General features: G+C 44.2%; 10 non-coding genes across 10 annotated transcripts; 5 read left to right on the top strand and 5 right to left on the bottom strand.

The window, feature by feature from the left end:
• Positions 1 to 647: 647 nt before the first annotated feature.
• On the bottom strand, positions 648 to 720 carry trnaa-agc. The gene has a single exon. It is a non-coding gene; the product is annotated as a tRNA-Ala (tRNA).
• Positions 721 to 4,534: 3,814 nt separating this feature from the next.
• trnay-gua lies at positions 4,535 to 4,620 on the top strand. Its single transcript is given in 2 exon segments — positions 4,535 to 4,571; positions 4,585 to 4,620. It is a non-coding gene; the product is annotated as a tRNA-Tyr (tRNA).
• A 1,720-nt stretch (positions 4,621 to 6,340) lies between these two features.
• Positions 6,341 to 6,426, top strand: trnay-gua. Its single transcript is given in 2 exon segments — positions 6,341 to 6,377; positions 6,391 to 6,426. It is a non-coding gene; the product is annotated as a tRNA-Tyr (tRNA).
• A 1,215-nt stretch (positions 6,427 to 7,641) lies between these two features.
• On the top strand, positions 7,642 to 7,727 carry trnay-gua. Its single transcript is given in 2 exon segments — positions 7,642 to 7,678; positions 7,692 to 7,727. It is a non-coding gene; the product is annotated as a tRNA-Tyr (tRNA).
• A 327-nt stretch (positions 7,728 to 8,054) lies between these two features.
• Positions 8,055 to 8,127, top strand: trnaa-agc. Its single transcript has one exon. It is a non-coding gene; the product is annotated as a tRNA-Ala (tRNA).
• Positions 8,128 to 8,543: 416 nt separating this feature from the next.
• Positions 8,544 to 8,616, bottom strand: trnaa-agc. Its single transcript has one exon. It is a non-coding gene; the product is annotated as a tRNA-Ala (tRNA).
• Positions 8,617 to 9,913: 1,297 nt separating this feature from the next.
• Positions 9,914 to 9,986, top strand: trnaa-agc. Its single transcript has one exon. It is a non-coding gene; the product is annotated as a tRNA-Ala (tRNA).
• Positions 9,987 to 10,389: 403 nt separating this feature from the next.
• trnaa-agc lies at positions 10,390 to 10,462 on the bottom strand. The gene has a single exon. It is a non-coding gene; the product is annotated as a tRNA-Ala (tRNA).
• Positions 10,463 to 15,174: 4,712 nt separating this feature from the next.
• trnaa-agc lies at positions 15,175 to 15,247 on the bottom strand. The gene has a single exon. It is a non-coding gene; the product is annotated as a tRNA-Ala (tRNA).
• A 333-nt stretch (positions 15,248 to 15,580) lies between these two features.
• Positions 15,581 to 15,666, bottom strand: trnay-gua. Its single transcript is given in 2 exon segments — positions 15,581 to 15,616; positions 15,630 to 15,666. It is a non-coding gene; the product is annotated as a tRNA-Tyr (tRNA).
• Positions 15,667 to 16,313: the final 647 nt, after the last annotated feature.

Genomic DNA, 16,313 nt, shown 5'->3' on the forward strand with positions numbered 1-16,313 from the left:
GTCATTTTGGGCCATTAATTATTGTCATTATTTTTTGTAGCCATTATCCATCAGAGACTGGTCTCTTTGTTCCAAGCTATGGAATTTACATAACTAATTAGGATTTAGGGGACAGCGCTAGTTTGGGGCAAATAATGGCTGTATATCTCTTATAACTGCAGAATGTAGGGGCTCATTGTATTTCTATTGTGCCAGCAAGTTACACTTTACATTTATTTATAAGGAACAGGGTCATACAGTCATGTAACAAACAAGGGTTACAGAGTAAAGAATAGGATCTGATGTTCCTACTCACAGGAGCTTACAATCTAAAGGGTTTGTGTGTATTTGAAACATAAGGAGTTGGTGATTTTTTATTTTGTAAAGTTAATATGATTTTAAGCAAGTAAGTTGTAAGCATATAAATGGTCAGATAAACCACTCTTACATTATATGATACAGAGTTATGCTGCTTATCTGCCCATGTATTGGGCCCTCCAACAGCCCTACCTGACTGATAATCCCACCTGGACTGGGACCACATTGGCTCATTGGCACAGTTCTCATGGACTCCCACTCTGGCCAAACAATAGGATCAGTTTGATATTGGTCACTTCTTATACCCTAATATCTAAATCACACTCACAGCCATGTTATTAAAGTAAAAGTGGAGGATGCGGGCATCGATCCCGCTACCTCTCGCATGCTAAGCGAGCGCTCTACCATTTGAGCTAATCCCCCTCTGAGAGAACCCTATGTGCCCCGCCCCCACACTGCATACAGCTTTAAGACAGCAGGTTGCAGCCAATCAGGAGACTGCAGGGACATGTCTGGTTATTGTTATGGATACAGTGCTGCTTGTGCTCTCAGTGACAGGGATCAATACAATATACAGGAAGACCTAGTGGCAGTGAGGAAGGAAAAGAATTTGGGAAATTGTTATATTTTGTGTTTTAATTTAATTGCAATATTATATGTTTGGGTTTGTGTCACAGCATTACCTGTGTGCTTGGAGGCAGCCACTCTGTAATGAAAAGCCAGGTCCCTGCACTACGACATGAGAATATAGCCCCTCCCTCTCTGCCCATGCGTGTGATGTTTGGAGGAGAGAGGTCACATGGTTTGCAGGGAACCAATTACTTTCACTTTCCTACGTCCTGCTCTACAGCTGCACTAGCTCCTCCCACAGACACTATCAAAGCTCCTCCCCTTCTGTAAGTTTGTTCTCTGCTCTCCTTTGAAGGGGGGGACTTTCTCTCCTTGTTGCCTTCCTAGTTAGTTGTACTGGTTACTAGATGAGCTAAAGGAGCTGTGAGTTCCCTCTGCTAATATCCACCTCACACACACTGCGCTCCTTTCCTGCCTGCAATACTACTGTGTTTCTGCCATTCATTTTTGTGTAAACAAATATAATAAACTATCTATATAAAATACTTTTGAATTGAATTGAATTGTGTGTGTGTATATATATATATATATATATATATATATATGTAGGGATGTGAAAATCTTAGACACCCTTACACTTTACAGACACATCCCTAGTAATATGGACACCTCAGTGGGTCCTTATGGGGACCTTGTGCTTATGTAACCCCTGTAGTTCAGACAGTGTACACCAGATGGCACTGTGCCACAGTATAAAAGGTTTAGGAACCATGTGCTCTGGGTTCATTGCTTTAGCCCAACCAAGCAGGCTGGAAGGGAATGGGTAGTGTTGACCCTAGGTGCTTTGGCCCTAGTAATTAGACAGCTATACTCATTTTATAGATCGCTCTAGGAGTGATAGAGAGGTTAATTAGTTGAGCAGCTCAAGGCTCTGCCGAGGAGATTAAAGGGATTAAGATCCCAGGGCAGTGTAGGACTGGCCCGCCGGGAAACCGGGAAAAAACCCGGTGGGCCCGACCCTCGTGGGCCCCCGCCGGGCCAGAACCCGTCTCTAAATATTTCCAATCACGGGAAAAAAAATCTTTTCCGGCGATGCGCAGCGCCGCCTGCGCATGCGCGGCGAACGGCGCTGTTGCGCATGCGCGTCAAACGGCGCTGTTGCGCATGCGCCGAGTGGCGGTGTTGCTGGGCAGACGCAATTTTGTAGGGCTGCGGGGGGCCAGAGGGGGGCCCCTGGACAGCAGTCCCGGTGGGCCCCGGGCCCCCCAGTCCGACCCTGTCCCAGGGTATTACTGACCCAGAGTAAGATTGGCTTGATAAAGAGCTGGTATAGCTCGAAACGTTGCCGATGCACGAATAAATATCATTTATCACAGAACAGAGTGCTGCTGCAGTTACTTCAATCCATGTGTGAGAACCCTTTGCAGAGAGGAGACAGCGTGCACCTGTGACTTCAAACAGTGATTGGTGTGAGTGTGGCTCTTTACCTTTGAATTGTACTGACCCAGAGTAAGGAACCAAGTGTTGAGATAGGGATGTCAGGAGTTCCCCTAGTCTGCCACTGGAAGATATCCTGAAAACTGGGCAATACCCATCACATGCTGTCAACTTACTCTCTGCTGTCTATTCCCTAGCCTGTGGGGATTCAGCCTATACGTGCTGTGAGTATATGCTTCCTTTATGCTGCTGTGTATGTTCTATACTCCATTGTGGATCAATGTCGTTTTTCCACGACAGTATCCCTTTAATAACTAATAATACTGATTTCATCTCTAGCATTTGTGTGGGTGAGGGGCATTTAGGGAATAGTGATCATAACACGATCTCCTTTGAGATTATCTTGCAGAAACAACTCTATAAGGGAGTAACTGAGGCACTAGATGTTAGAGTGGCAAACTATGCCAGTATAAGGGCATCTCTGCAACACAGGGGCGCTCCGCCAATGAGGCGAGCTGAGCCGCTCGCCTCAGGTGGCAGCGCCAGACAGGATTCCAGGGGCGGCAAAAAGCCGCTCCTGCACCTTTAAGAGCCGAATTTCCGGTTTTTAAACCGGAAATTCGGCTGCGCTATTGCGAGAGAGCGCAATTGCGCTCTCCGCAATCGTGTTCCTGCCTCCCCTTGCCGACAGGTAAGTCGGTGCGGGGGGGCGGCATTGCAGGAGCTGCCTCAGGCGGCTCCTTCCCCAGAAACGGCGCTGCTGCAACATATTAACGCGGTTAAACCCAGAACAAATATGGGATGTCTTTATAACAAATCGATGTTCACAAATAACATTGCCGCAAAGCAAAACCTTTGTAGTTGGATAGAAGTGTTGGTTTGAGGTTGGTAAGAAAAGACCTGCTTTTAAGGCTTTCAAGATATGTGGGACAGCTGGGACATTTATCAGCCATCTAGAAGGCAAAGATAGAAAATGAGGAGTGTATTCCAGGAGAGGCTAGGACTAATCCCAAAAAGATTTTAAAGTATATTATTAGTAAAAAGATGTTGGTTGAAAGTTTGGCTCCCTTAAATAATGATACAACAGAGGAGCCAGAGTTCCAAGATCTGATAGGAGCACTGATGGTTCAGCTCAATCTAGTCAGTGCACCAGGGCCAGATGGAATACACCCTCAACTACTGAGAGTGCTGAGTTCCTGTATTATCACCACAGAAAGGTGGTAACCCTAGCCAGGGCTGGGATTTAAAACAGGCCCTGTATTCCAAGTACCGAGTGGTCCAAACGGCCCCCTAAGGACCAATAAAAGGTGAGTGTCTAGTAAATCTTACAGCAGTTCCTCCGCCATTTGCCTGAACACACTGATTGCCAGTCTGGGCCTAGAAGGTGGGACCAGAACACTCTGATAGCAGTTTACTGGGTGAAGGGAAAGCAGTGGCTGAGACTAGAATGTTGATGGCAGCTTCCAGGGGAAGGTACAAGGAGTCAGTAACTGAAGTAGTGAGTCAGAGGGGTCAGGCAGGGGGTCACAGTTTATAGGGTGGGGTCATTAGGTTTGTAACAAGCAGTGGGTGGGACTAGACAATTCCGATACTTATTTACAGTGGAGGCTTAAAGAACCCTTATTGGTTAGGATAAAAAGGATAAGTGCACTTCTCAAATGCAGGACAAGCACTGAGAGCTTCCATATTAGACCTAACTGTCAATCAAAATCTGACCCAGCCCTCTGCATGGAGAGTGACAGGTTGCTGAGTAACTTGATTATTATATAAATGATACCGAATATTTAACTAATTATACTTAGAAAGTTTCTTATTTCAGTGAGATGAAGCTTATATTATATTTATTTTATTTATTATTAAATTAGATCCCCTTTAACCTTCATGGTTTTAAGTCCCCAATTAAATACTAAATACAGAGTTTAATTATGAACTGCTGTAACTTGTAGTGATAATCCAGTCCCAGTGATTGTATGAACCGCCCATACGCCAGTACTGTAGCGCAATCTCTTTCTGCAGCTGCTTGGCACTGCTATACGCCCAGCCAGAACAACAGCTCTAGCACTGATAGTGTGTGTGTATCACTTTAAGGCAGATGTCTGATAGGAACTTGTCTCACGTGTGTATTTCAGCCTGAAGAGAAGCACCCAAAGCTGACCCCACCAGCACCCATGTAACTAGAGCACATGTAACTACTGGAAATCCTTAGAGTAGAACCAGGGGGCACAACAAGCCTTCGATAGCTCAGCTGGTAGAGCGGAGGACTGTAGAGGGAACATAGCAATCCTTAGGTCGCTGGTTCAATTCCGGCTCGAAGGACTTGGATTTTGTTAAAGCAATGAATAGAGAATTCATTTCAGGAATCATTTAGTCATTTTGGGCCAATTATTATTGTCATTATTATTATTTGTAGCCATTATCCATCAGAGACTGGTCTCTTTGTTCCAAAATATGAAATTTATACAACTCTATTTCATTGTGATAATGAGGATTAAGGGGACAGCACTAGTGTAACAAATGGTATCCCAAAACCCAGAGTAAACCCCAAGGTCCCAGTCTTGGCTCACTCTTCTGCCTATAACAGTCGCCTTTGGTTTCGGAAGGAGCCTCCACTAGTCAGATGCCACCAGGACTTCAAGGGAGAGGACCAAGGGGGAAGCTCTGGGCCGGTGAGGGAACCGTAATGTATAACTGGAACGGAGAACAAGGAGAGAGCTCACGGAACCGGCCTGGTCAATACCAAAAAGACTAGGCCATTGATGCCCAGCCAGATGCAATGCATGGCAACCCCCAGATATAAAGGTCACTAATACATCAGATCACTGGTAGCAGCTCACCCTCAGCATCAACCAGAGATTAGCAAGACTGCTATGGCCCATGCCAAACCATTGACCTAAAAAGGCTACCGAACCTGCAAAAACTGGTGCCAAAGAGTTGACTTCTAGGAACACTGGTGTGAGCTGCTCGGATTATTCTCCTACTTTGGCTTTAGGTGTTGGCTCCCATGTCATGAAAGTGGCCAGTGGAAAATGAGAATTTCACTGACCTTCTTCTAGTCCCGACATGTCAGTAGAGGGTTTGCCAAGTTATTTGGCTCCTGTCTATGACTGGTCAGGTGGGCTTATAGGTCATGTGATAGGGAATCTGTACTGACATGTCGGGACTAGAAGAAATGACGTTTAGTAGGTAAGTGAAATTCTTATTTTCCCCCATACCCCTCCTGAGAATGAATACAGCCATATCCTCTCTTCTAGTATGGACACCTATTCTTTTAGATTGTAAGCTCTTATGGTCCCTTGTTACTTGTGTGTTTGTTATTTTTTATATGTAATCTATATGTTCAGACATATATGATGTGACCTTTATGTGCAGGAAACATTCATATACTAAAGCTCGTGAGTTAGTGTCTCCCATAGGGACTAGCGGTTAGGATTCCTAGTTTTCATTTGGGATGCACAGAATCCACTATTTTGGATAGAGCTGAAACCCCGAGTCCATCACTAAAGATTCGGCCAAATACCGAACCGCATATGCAAATTAGGGGTGGGAAGGGGAAAATATTTTTTACTTCCTTGTTTTGTGACAAAACATCACGTGATTTCCCTCCCCGCCCCTAATTAAAATATGCAATTTAGGATTTGGATTCAGTTCAGCATGGCAGAAGGATCTGGCCAAATCCTAATCCTGCTGAAAAAGGCTGAATCCTGGTCCATTCCGGAACTGAATTCAGGATTCGTTGCATCCCTAGTTTTCCCCCAGGCGGCCTGAGTTTAACTCCCGGTATGGAAAAAACTCATCATTTGGTAGGGACTTACTATGGAAAGATCCAGACATTTGTTAATTTAACATGATTTTTCTATATAAGGGTAAAACCCGCACCCCCTTACATATAACACAGGATTTCATTCTATGAGCAGGACATGTAATTACCCTGCCAGTATACAGTACAGGAGATGGAGTCTCTAGGAGACAATGTACCCCAGGAGATTGAATTTGGCTCATTCCCTGTGTATAGTCATGTTATTGGGGTACCCTCAAGCCTTCGATAGCTCAGCTGGTAGAGCGGAGGACTGTAGAGGGAACATAGCAATCCTTAGGTCGCTGGTTCAATTCCGGCTCGAAGGACTTGACTTTTTCGTTTCATAATTCCGATATTTCTGCTTTCCCCCCTCTAGTTATGTTAATTAATTAATTAATGAAGTGCCCCACCCTCTGGTGCTGAGATCCACCTCTGACTTCCCTGTGAGCAGTTACTTTTGCCACCACTTAATAATCACATGTTGTCATTCTAGTTGCCCTTTATAACAATTCATCTCATTTTAATGGGAATTACAACTCACAGCCTCTTCCACTGAATTACAGTCTTGTATGACTGACCCGGATCACAATGTATGTCTCCCATATGGTCTAGCGCAGGGATCCCCAACCTTTTGTACCCGTGAGCAACATTGAGAAGTTAAAGGAGTTGAGGAGCAACACAAGCATGAAAAATGTTCTTGGGGTGCCAAATAAGTGCTGTGATCGGCCATTTGTAGCCCCTATGTGGATTGTAAACCTACATTGAGGCTCTGTTTGGCAGTGCGCCTGTTTTTTATACAACCAAAACTTGCCTCCAAGCCTCAAATTCAAAAATATGCTCCTGCTTTGAAGGCACTGTGAGCAACATGTTGCTCACGAGCTACTGGTTGGGGATCACTGGTCTAGCGGTTAGGATTCCTGGTTTTCACCCAGGCGGCCCGGGTTCGACTCCCGGTATGGGCACAAACTGTTTTGCTATTTTTAAACTCCTTGTGTAACATTATCATTTTATTATTATCCATTTTTGTTTTAGCCGGGACCTTCCCCTTCAACTTCACTTCCTCAGTCAGCCCGAAATACAGCCCAAAGTCATTGAGTCCTAATCTACATATACAAATTAGGGATGGGAAGGGGAATTTTTTGTTACTTCTTTTGTGTCAAAAAGTCAAGTTATTTCCATCCCTGCCCTTGCAAATTAGGATTCGATTTGGTACAGCCGGGCAGAAGGATTTGGCCAAATCAGAATCTTGCTGAAAAAGGCACAATCCTGGCCGAATCCTGAACCAAATCCTGTATTCTGTACATCACTAGAAAACAAAGACCCAGCCCATTGCTAGACATACCCTCAAAGTGATTTTTCTATATAAGGGTAAAACCCGCACCCCCTTACATATAACCCAGGATTTCATTCTATGAGCAGGACATGTAATTACCCAGCCAGTATACAGTACAGGAGATGGAGTCTCTAGGAGAGAATGTACCCCAGGAGATTGAATTTGGCTCATTCCCTGTGTATAGTCATGTTATTGGGGGACCCTCAAGCCTTCGATAGCTCAGCTGGTAGAGCGGAGGACTGTAGAACAAGAACAGAAATCCTTAGGTTGCTGGTTCAATTACGGCTTGAAGGACTTTGTGTATTTTATATTCTGTGCCCAAATCAGCTCAGCACATAATGTTACTCCTGTGATACCCCCGGCATGTATAGTGACTGCCTTGTACTTGCCCACCTACTTAGATTGTAAGCTCTATGGGGCAGAGACATTTTCCCACTTATCTCAGCATTTAATTGTCAATGTTTTCTCTGTATATTGTATTGATCCCTGTCACTGAGAGCACAAGCAGCACTGTATCCATAACAATAACCAGACATGTCCCTGCAGTCTCCTGATTGGCTGCAACCTGCTGTCTTAAAGCTGTATGCAGTGTGGGGGCGGGGCACATAGGGTTCTCTCAGAGGGGGATTAGCTCAAATGGTAGAGCGCTCGCTTAGCATGCGAGAGGTAGCGGGATCGATGCCCGCATTCTCCACTATTATTACTTTAATAATGGCCATAGACATCAAGTTTTTTAAAAGAACTTTTCATTATTGTTGTTGTTATCCTAAAATGATTATTTAAATGTACAATTGGGGGATACCAACCCCATCAAAAAACACAATTGCTTTGTAAACCTACAAATGTTTTGTTATTGCTACTTTTTATTCCTCATCTTTTTATTCAGACCTCTGCTATCCATATTCCCATCTCTTATTCAAATCAGCGCATGGTTGCTAGGGGAATTTGTATCCAGATGGCTGAAATTGCTAACTGGAGAGCTGCTGAGTAAAAATCTTAATAACACAAAAAAACACAAATAATTAAAAATGAAAACCAATTGCAAATTATCTTAGAATAATGTTCTCTACATCATACTAAAAGTTGACTGAAAGATGAGTAAAGTAAAAGTGGAGGATGCGGGCATCGATCCCGCTACCTCTCGCATGCTAAGCGAGCGCTCTACCATTTGAGCTAATCCCCCTCTGAGAGAAAACTTTGTGCCCCGCCCCCACACTGCATACAGCTTTTTATTATTATATATTTATATAGCGCCAGCATATTTTGCAGCGCTATAAAGTAAATTTGTTTATACAACTACATGAATTACATAGAACATATGGAGTTACATATATCACAACCAATACCAGTACAAAAGGTGAGGAAGGCCCTGTGCAAAGGAGCTTACAATCTAAAGGGAAGGGAGTAATACACAAGGTGTGAGAGTGGGCAGGATCAGAATTAAGTGAGTGAGAGATGTGGTACTGTATGTGGTATTACATTTGGTAGTTAAGCAGAGTGAGGGGAGGCTTCTCGAAAGAAGTGCGTATAAGAGATTTCTTGAAAGCAGAAAGGTTGGGAGAAAGTGGGACAGAAGGTGGGAGAGAGTTCCAGAGGAGGGGTGCAGCCCTTGCAAAGTCTTGAATGTGAGCATGTGAGGAGGTAATGAGAGAAGAGTTGAGGAGCAGGTCAGTAGAGGAGCGTAGTAAGCGAGTGGGTGAGTATATAGAGATGAGTTCAGAGATGTAGGGTGGGGCAGAGTTATGAAGTGCTTTGAATGTCAGGGTCATTTATTTGAATTTGATTCTGAAAGGTAACGGAAGCCAGTGCAGGGATTGACAGAATGGCGAGGCAGAGGAGGAGCGGTTGCTGAGGTGTATGAGCCTCGCAGCAGTGTTCATTATGGACTGGAGAGGTGACAGTCTCTGGAGGGGGAGGCCAATTAAAAGAGAGTTACAGTAGTCTAGACGTGATATGATGAGAGAGTGAATAAGAATTTTGGCAGCATCTTGGGTGATAAATGATGGTATTTTGGATATGTTCCTTAGGTGGAAGTGACATGATTTAATAAGTGACTGGATATGAGGAGTGAATGACAGGGCAGAATCTAGGATAACCCCAAGGCACCGGGCCTGGGGAGAGGGGGTGATAGTGGAATTGTTAACTATGATGGATACTTCTAATATCTTAGAATCTTCTAAAATCAGCTCAGCACATAATGTTACTCCTGTGATACCCCCGGCATGTATAGTGACTGCCTTGTACTTACCCACCTACTTAGATTGTAAGCTCTATGGGGCAGAGACATTTTCCCACTTATCTCAGCATTTAATTGTCAATGTTTTCTCTGTATATTGTATTGATCCCTGTCACTGAGAGCACAAGCAGCACTGTATCCATAACAATAACCAGACATGTCCCTGCAGTCTCCTGATTGGCTGCAACCTGCTGTCTTAAAGCTGTATGCAGTGTGGGGGCGGGGCACATAGGGATCTCTCAGAGGGGGATTAGCTCAAATGGTAGAGCGCTCGCTTAGCATGCGAGAGGTAGCGGGATCGATGCCCGCATCCTCCACTTTTACTTTACTCATCTTTCAGTCAACGTTTAGTATGATGTAGAGAACAATATTCAAAGATAATTTGCAATTGGTTTTCATTTTTAACTATTTGTGGTTTTTTTGCATTATATAGCAGCTCTCCAGTTAGCAATCTCAGCAATCTGGTTACTTGGCTCCAAATTCCCCTAGCAACCATGCACTAATGTGAATAAGAGAAAGGAGAGGCCTGAATAGAAAGATGAGGAATAAAAAGTAGCAATAACAAAACATATGTAGGTTTACAAAGCAATTGTGTTTTTGATGGGGTTGGTATCCCCCAATTATACATTTAAATAATAATTTTAGGATAACATTAGTCCAACAATAATGAAAAGTTCTTTTAAAAAAATGTAATGTCTATGGCCATTATTAAAGTAAAAGTGGAGGATGCGGGCATCGATCCCGCTACCTCTCGCATGCTAAGCGAGCGCTCTACCATTTGAGCTAATCCCCCTCTGAGAAAACCCTATGTGCCCCGCCCCCACACTGCATACAGCTTTAAGACATTCTCTCCTAGAGACTCCATCTCCTGTACTGTATACTGGCTGGGTAATTACATGTCCTGCTCATAGAATGAAATCCTGGGTTATATGTAAGGGGGTGCGGGTTTTACCCTTATATAGAAAAATCACTTTGAGGGTATGTCTAGCAATGGGCTGGGTCTTTGTTTTCTAGGGATGTACAGAATACAGGATTTGGTTCGGGATTTGGCCAGGATTGTGCCTTTTTCAGCAGGATTCGGATTTGGCCAAATCCTTCTGCCCGGCCGTACCGAATCGATTCCTAATTTACATATGCAAATTAGGGGCAGAAGGGAAATCACATGACTTTTTGACACAAAACAAGTAAAAATGTTTTCCCCTTCCCACCCCTAATTTGCATATGAAGATTAGGATTCGGTTCTGTATTCGACTGAATCTTTCTCGAGGTATTTGGGGGTTTGGCCGAATCCAAAATAGTGAATTCTGTGGATCCCTATGATTTTCCCATACAAGGTGTTGAACCCAGGCTGTTGGGTGACCAGAACCTGTAAGGATTGTAGACAAGACAAAACCAATGGCTGTTGTCCTGCCAAGGATTGCCGCAAGGCAAACAGACATGCCCACCAAGGGCCACAGCAAGAACAGTAGCCGCCACCACCTAGCCAGTAGCCTATCTACCATAGGTCACAGCAAAGGCTGGTAGCCACAAGCCCCCAAGGACTATAATAAAAACTAGCGGCCACCTTAGCCAAGGGCAACGGAAAAAGGCCAATAGCCCAAAAACCCTGGTAAAAGGCAAGAAAGCACCTAAGTTAAGGGCCATGAAAACAGGCCCGCAGCCACAATAACCCTGGTAAAAGGTCAACTAAACAAATGTGCCAAGGGTAAAAGACAACATGAGCAAAAGGCTTATGCAACAGGCCAGCAGAACAAGGGCCCTTGTAAAAGGCCAGCAGACCCATGAGTCGAGGGCCATGGAAAAAGTCCAGCAGACCCATTAGCCATGGACCAAAACAAGGGCTCTAACCCAAGCCAAGGGCCGTAATGAAAGCCAGAGGCCACACAAACCCAGTTCCCTGGCGAGAGGCCCGAGGCCACACAAAGGGCCATAGACTACAAGCTGGCTTCAAGCATGTTACGATGCCAGCAGACATAACAGTAAGTGCCCTTCAATCTACCAACAATTAAAGAAGGGAAACCTACAGCCACCAAAACTCAGTAGATGTAGTATAACTACAACTGAGCTCCCAACAAAAGCCACCAGATGGGAATAGAATGTCTAAGAGAAGGCCTACATCACACAAAAATACACCATATAAATCGGAACACTGCCTGTTAAGTGTGGAAACATCATAGGAAAAAATGGGGTACAATGCTGCTACAGCAGAACAAACCCATAGCCAGTCCTGGAAATACCAGGTGTAATAAGATCACACTTACCTACTGGGTCTGCCCAGAGAACTTGGGCTCACAAACCTAAGACCTCAGATGACATCAATACAAGAAGTCAGAGGAACACCGGCACATAACCAGATAATATGCGCTAGTCAGTAGGAATAATCCAGTCAGATCCTTGGTGGCAGACACTCATTGTAAGGAAGGAAGGGGCTACCATACTGCTTCAGAAGTGCAAGCCTCCAGCCAACCCTGCAAGCACCCAGTGTAATAAAAAGCAAATATAACCTGTGTGTCTGCACAGAGAACAATAGAAACAACAATAGCAAAGAGGCCCGGAGGAGTATCTGCCCCTTACCTGATAGCAGTGACTAGTCCGCAGGATGGAACTTCAGCTGGAACCCTGATAGCTTTCAGCTGAGGGACATAATTAGCTAATTAACATGCAGACTTCCCAGAGTAATGAATGTTTCAAACACACAGTGGATACTGATAAACAGGTCCGGACTGAGAATTAAAATAGTCCCTGGCATTTCAGAGGCCCAATCAGCCCACATAGAGGCCCAAACAGCCAACTAAAGAGTGACTTTCTATGGGACCTTATAGCAGCCCCTCTGGCATTTGCCAGAACCCACAGATTGCCAGTCCAGGCCTGCTGATAAATCATACTCACCAGAAGCGATCCTAGAGGGGGGCGGGCCCTGGTGGGTGATGCACAGCCGGGCCCCGCCCCCCCTCCGTACGCCTGCATTTGGCCACATTTTCAGTGGCGAACGGACTGCTGGGGGGCCCTGGCCCACTCGCACCCCCTGCTCCCCCGGTAGTTCCGCCACTGATACTCACCGGATTCAGGTACCACCCTGATTCAGCAGAGAGATTCACCAGCCAGTACTGACAGTACCTTGTGTATCAAGAGCCAATACTGCATTTTGCAGCTCACAACATAAGACTTCAGATAATACAAGAAGTCAGAGGAACACAGGCACCTTACCAGATAGCTCAGGCTTGTCAGCAGGAATATCCAGACAGGTGGAACACTGCTTGTTAGTAGCAGACAAGAAAGGAAGGAGGTGCCATACTGCTTGATCAGTGCAACCTGTAGCCATTCCTGGAGGTGCCTCAGTAACATGAGCCAATATAACCTCTGTCTGCACAGAAGATACAGGTTCACCCATACAAAACTTAAAATATCAAACAGCAATAGCAATGGGGCCAAAAGGCTCACCTGCACCTTATCAGATAGTGACTAATTAGCTGGATGGAAACTCCAGCCAAAGCCCTGATAGCTCTCAGCTGAGGGACATAATTAGCTAATTAACATGCAGACTTCCCAGTGCACTGAGCATTTTAAAACACATAGTGAAGAATCAGCCTCACCAGCTTCAGGCTGTTATAACTAGTCCATATACTGTACATACCCATGGGCCTTTTGCAGAAGTTCTGTAAAGTCTCACGTAAGTCAAAAGAAAAGGGGAGTCCAAAAAGCTCACAGGTAACAATATGGGAAGCCCACACCTGAGTCTGTTCCCAAAAAGCACTAGATTGAATCTTGTGTCTCGCTGGACATATAGCAGGGGGCTATTTTAGCACAGGGCTAGGACCATGGATATGCCCACACCTGCACTTCTTCCCAATAAACGATAATTTACAGATTATGCGTCTTGAGGCATCAGGTAAAATCTTCTCCATTAACTGGGAATCATCCCTTTGTCTCCAGACAGAGGTAAAAAATAAACAAAAGAAATTCAAAAGAAAAAACAAAAACTGTGTTTGATTTCTCTCAAAATTCACCAAAAAATAAAAAAGATTGAGGAGGGAGATTCTACCTCCCTGTCCATTAGGACAAAAAATAACTGTGGTGAGGAGGAAGTCATGTGATCTTATAGGTCATGATTCATTGGCTGTGTTATATGTCCTACCTCCTGTATACAGAAAACAGGACTTGTACCCCGACAACATACCTCCCAACTGTCCCTTTTTCGGAGGGACAGTCCCTCTTTTGACAGCTCAACCCGCAGTCCCTCATTTGTACTGGAAAGTCCCTCTTTTCTCTGCACTGAACAGCCACAAAAAGAAACAAAGTTTCTCACTTAATTGGCTTTTAGCAGAGAGCCCAGAACAGCTAACAGGTGCAAATAAGATACTTTGTAACAATTTTGAGACACAAAAACACAGTTTAGATAAGGAGAAATATTTTCAAACTTTCATAACCTGCCAAATTTTGTAAAACAAACATGGTAATTAGGGGGTGTGGCCACAGAAAGGGGTGTGGTCAAAAAATTGCTGCACTACGTGCGGAAAAAAAAATGTTGTCCCTCTTTTTACTTCCAAAATGTTGGGAGGTGTGGGACAATAGGCTGCTGATCCCATGAATATGCTAATGAGCCCCCCTATACTGCTACTAAAACTGGGGTGAATGGAGACTGAAGGAAACATTGAGCTGAGGGAAGACTTTACACCATATTACAAACGTTGGAAGAAAATGTTGTTAAAAAATGTAATTTTCTTCCCTTTTTTGTTGTTTTAACGACATATTCACAAAAGTGTCGGAAACTGTTCCTTCTTTTACCAGAATATGAAAGTGGCGGTTGAGTCGGCATTTTGGTGCATTTCTGTTTGTGAATATGGAGATTGTATTTGCACCAGTTTTACTCCAAAAAATCCAGCCACAATTGCTATTGGTTCTGGTGGGAAATTGAATTTGAATTGGTGGATTATTGCATGTTAAGTGAGCGCTCTACCATTTGAGCTAATCCCCCTCTGAGAGAACCCTATGTGCCCCGCCCCCACACTGCATACAGCTTTAAGACAGCAGGTTGCAGCCAATCAGGAGACTGCAGGGACATGTCTGGTTATTGTTATGGATACAGTGCTGCTTGTGCTCTCAGTGACAGGGATCAATACAATATACAGAGAAAACATTGACAATTAAATGCTGAGATAAGTGCAAGAATATATCTGTCCCAAAGAGCTTACAATCTAAGTGGGTGGGTAAAGCTGGTCGTGCACATTTTAGTCTTGTATTCGAGGAATGATCATACGTCGCAATTTTCTGACCTGCCACTAACCATTCAGTATTTTACTGGCCTGGCCCCAATGTTATTAATAGGGGAAAAATCTAAATATATAGGAAGGCCGTTATTTTTTTCCAAAAAAGGTGTCAACCCTACATTCAGATGAAATAAAGTAGTAAAAAAACAAATCAGATGGACAATCGGAGGATAATTGGGTTATTGTATGTGTAATATTCTATTTTTGGGTTTGAATCCACCCAAACAGTTTAAAAACATGGAGGATGCGGGCATCGATCCCGCTACCTCTCGCATGCTAAGCAAGCGCTCTACCATTTGAGCTAATCCCCCTCTGAGAGATCCCTATGTGCCCCGCCCCCACACTGCATACAGCTTTAAAACAGCAGGTTGCAGCCAATCAGGAGACTGCAGGGACATGTCTGGTTATTGTTATGGATACAGTGCTGCTTGTGCTCTCAGTGACAGGGATCAATACAATATACAGAGAAAACATTGACAATTAAATGCTGAGATAAGTGGGAAAATGTCTCTGCCCCATAGAGCTTACAATCTAAGTAGGTGGGTAAGTACAAGGCAGTCACTATACATGCCGGGGGTATCACAGGAGTAACATTATGTGCTGAGCTGATTTGGGCACAGAATATAAAATACAATAAAAATAAGTCCTTCGAGCCGGAATTGAACCAGCGACCTAAGGATATCTGTTTTTGTTCTACAGTCCTCCGCTCTACCAGCTGAGCTATCGAAGGCTTGAGGGTCCCCCAATAACATGACTATACACAGGGAATGAGCCAAATTCAATCTCCTGGGGTACATTCTCTCCTAGAGACTCCATCTCCTGTACTGTATACTGGCTGGGTAATTACATGTCCTGCTCATAGGATGAAATCCTGGGTTATATGTAAGGGGGTGCGGGTTTTACCCTTATATAGAAACATCACTTTCAGGGTATGTCTAGCAATGGGCTGGGTCTTTGTTTTCTATGGATGTACAGAATACAGGATTTGGTTCGGGATTTGGCCAGGATTGTGCCTTTTTCAGCAGGATTCGGATTCGGCCGAATCTTTCTGCCCGCCGTACCGAATTGAATCCTAATTTACATATGCAAATTATGGGCGGGGAGGGAAATCACATGACTTTTTGACACAAAAGAAGTAAAAATGTTTTCCCCTTCCCATCCCTAATTTGCATATGTAGATTAGGATTCAGATTCGGTTTTATATTCGGCCGAATCTTTCTCAAAGGATTCGGACCGAATCCAAAATAGTTGATCCCTATGATTTTCCCATACAAGGTGTTGAACCCAGGCTGTCGGTGACCCAGGAATCGTAACTGATCGACCGTATGGGAGACAAACGCCATTGGACAAAAGTGACATAATAAACAATATAATATG

The sequence above is a fragment of the Xenopus laevis genome, chromosome 5S (genome assembly GCF_017654675.1).
Source record: "Xenopus laevis strain J_2021 chromosome 5S, Xenopus_laevis_v10.1, whole genome shotgun sequence".
Lineage (NCBI taxonomy): Eukaryota > Metazoa > Chordata > Amphibia > Anura > Pipidae > Xenopus > Xenopus laevis.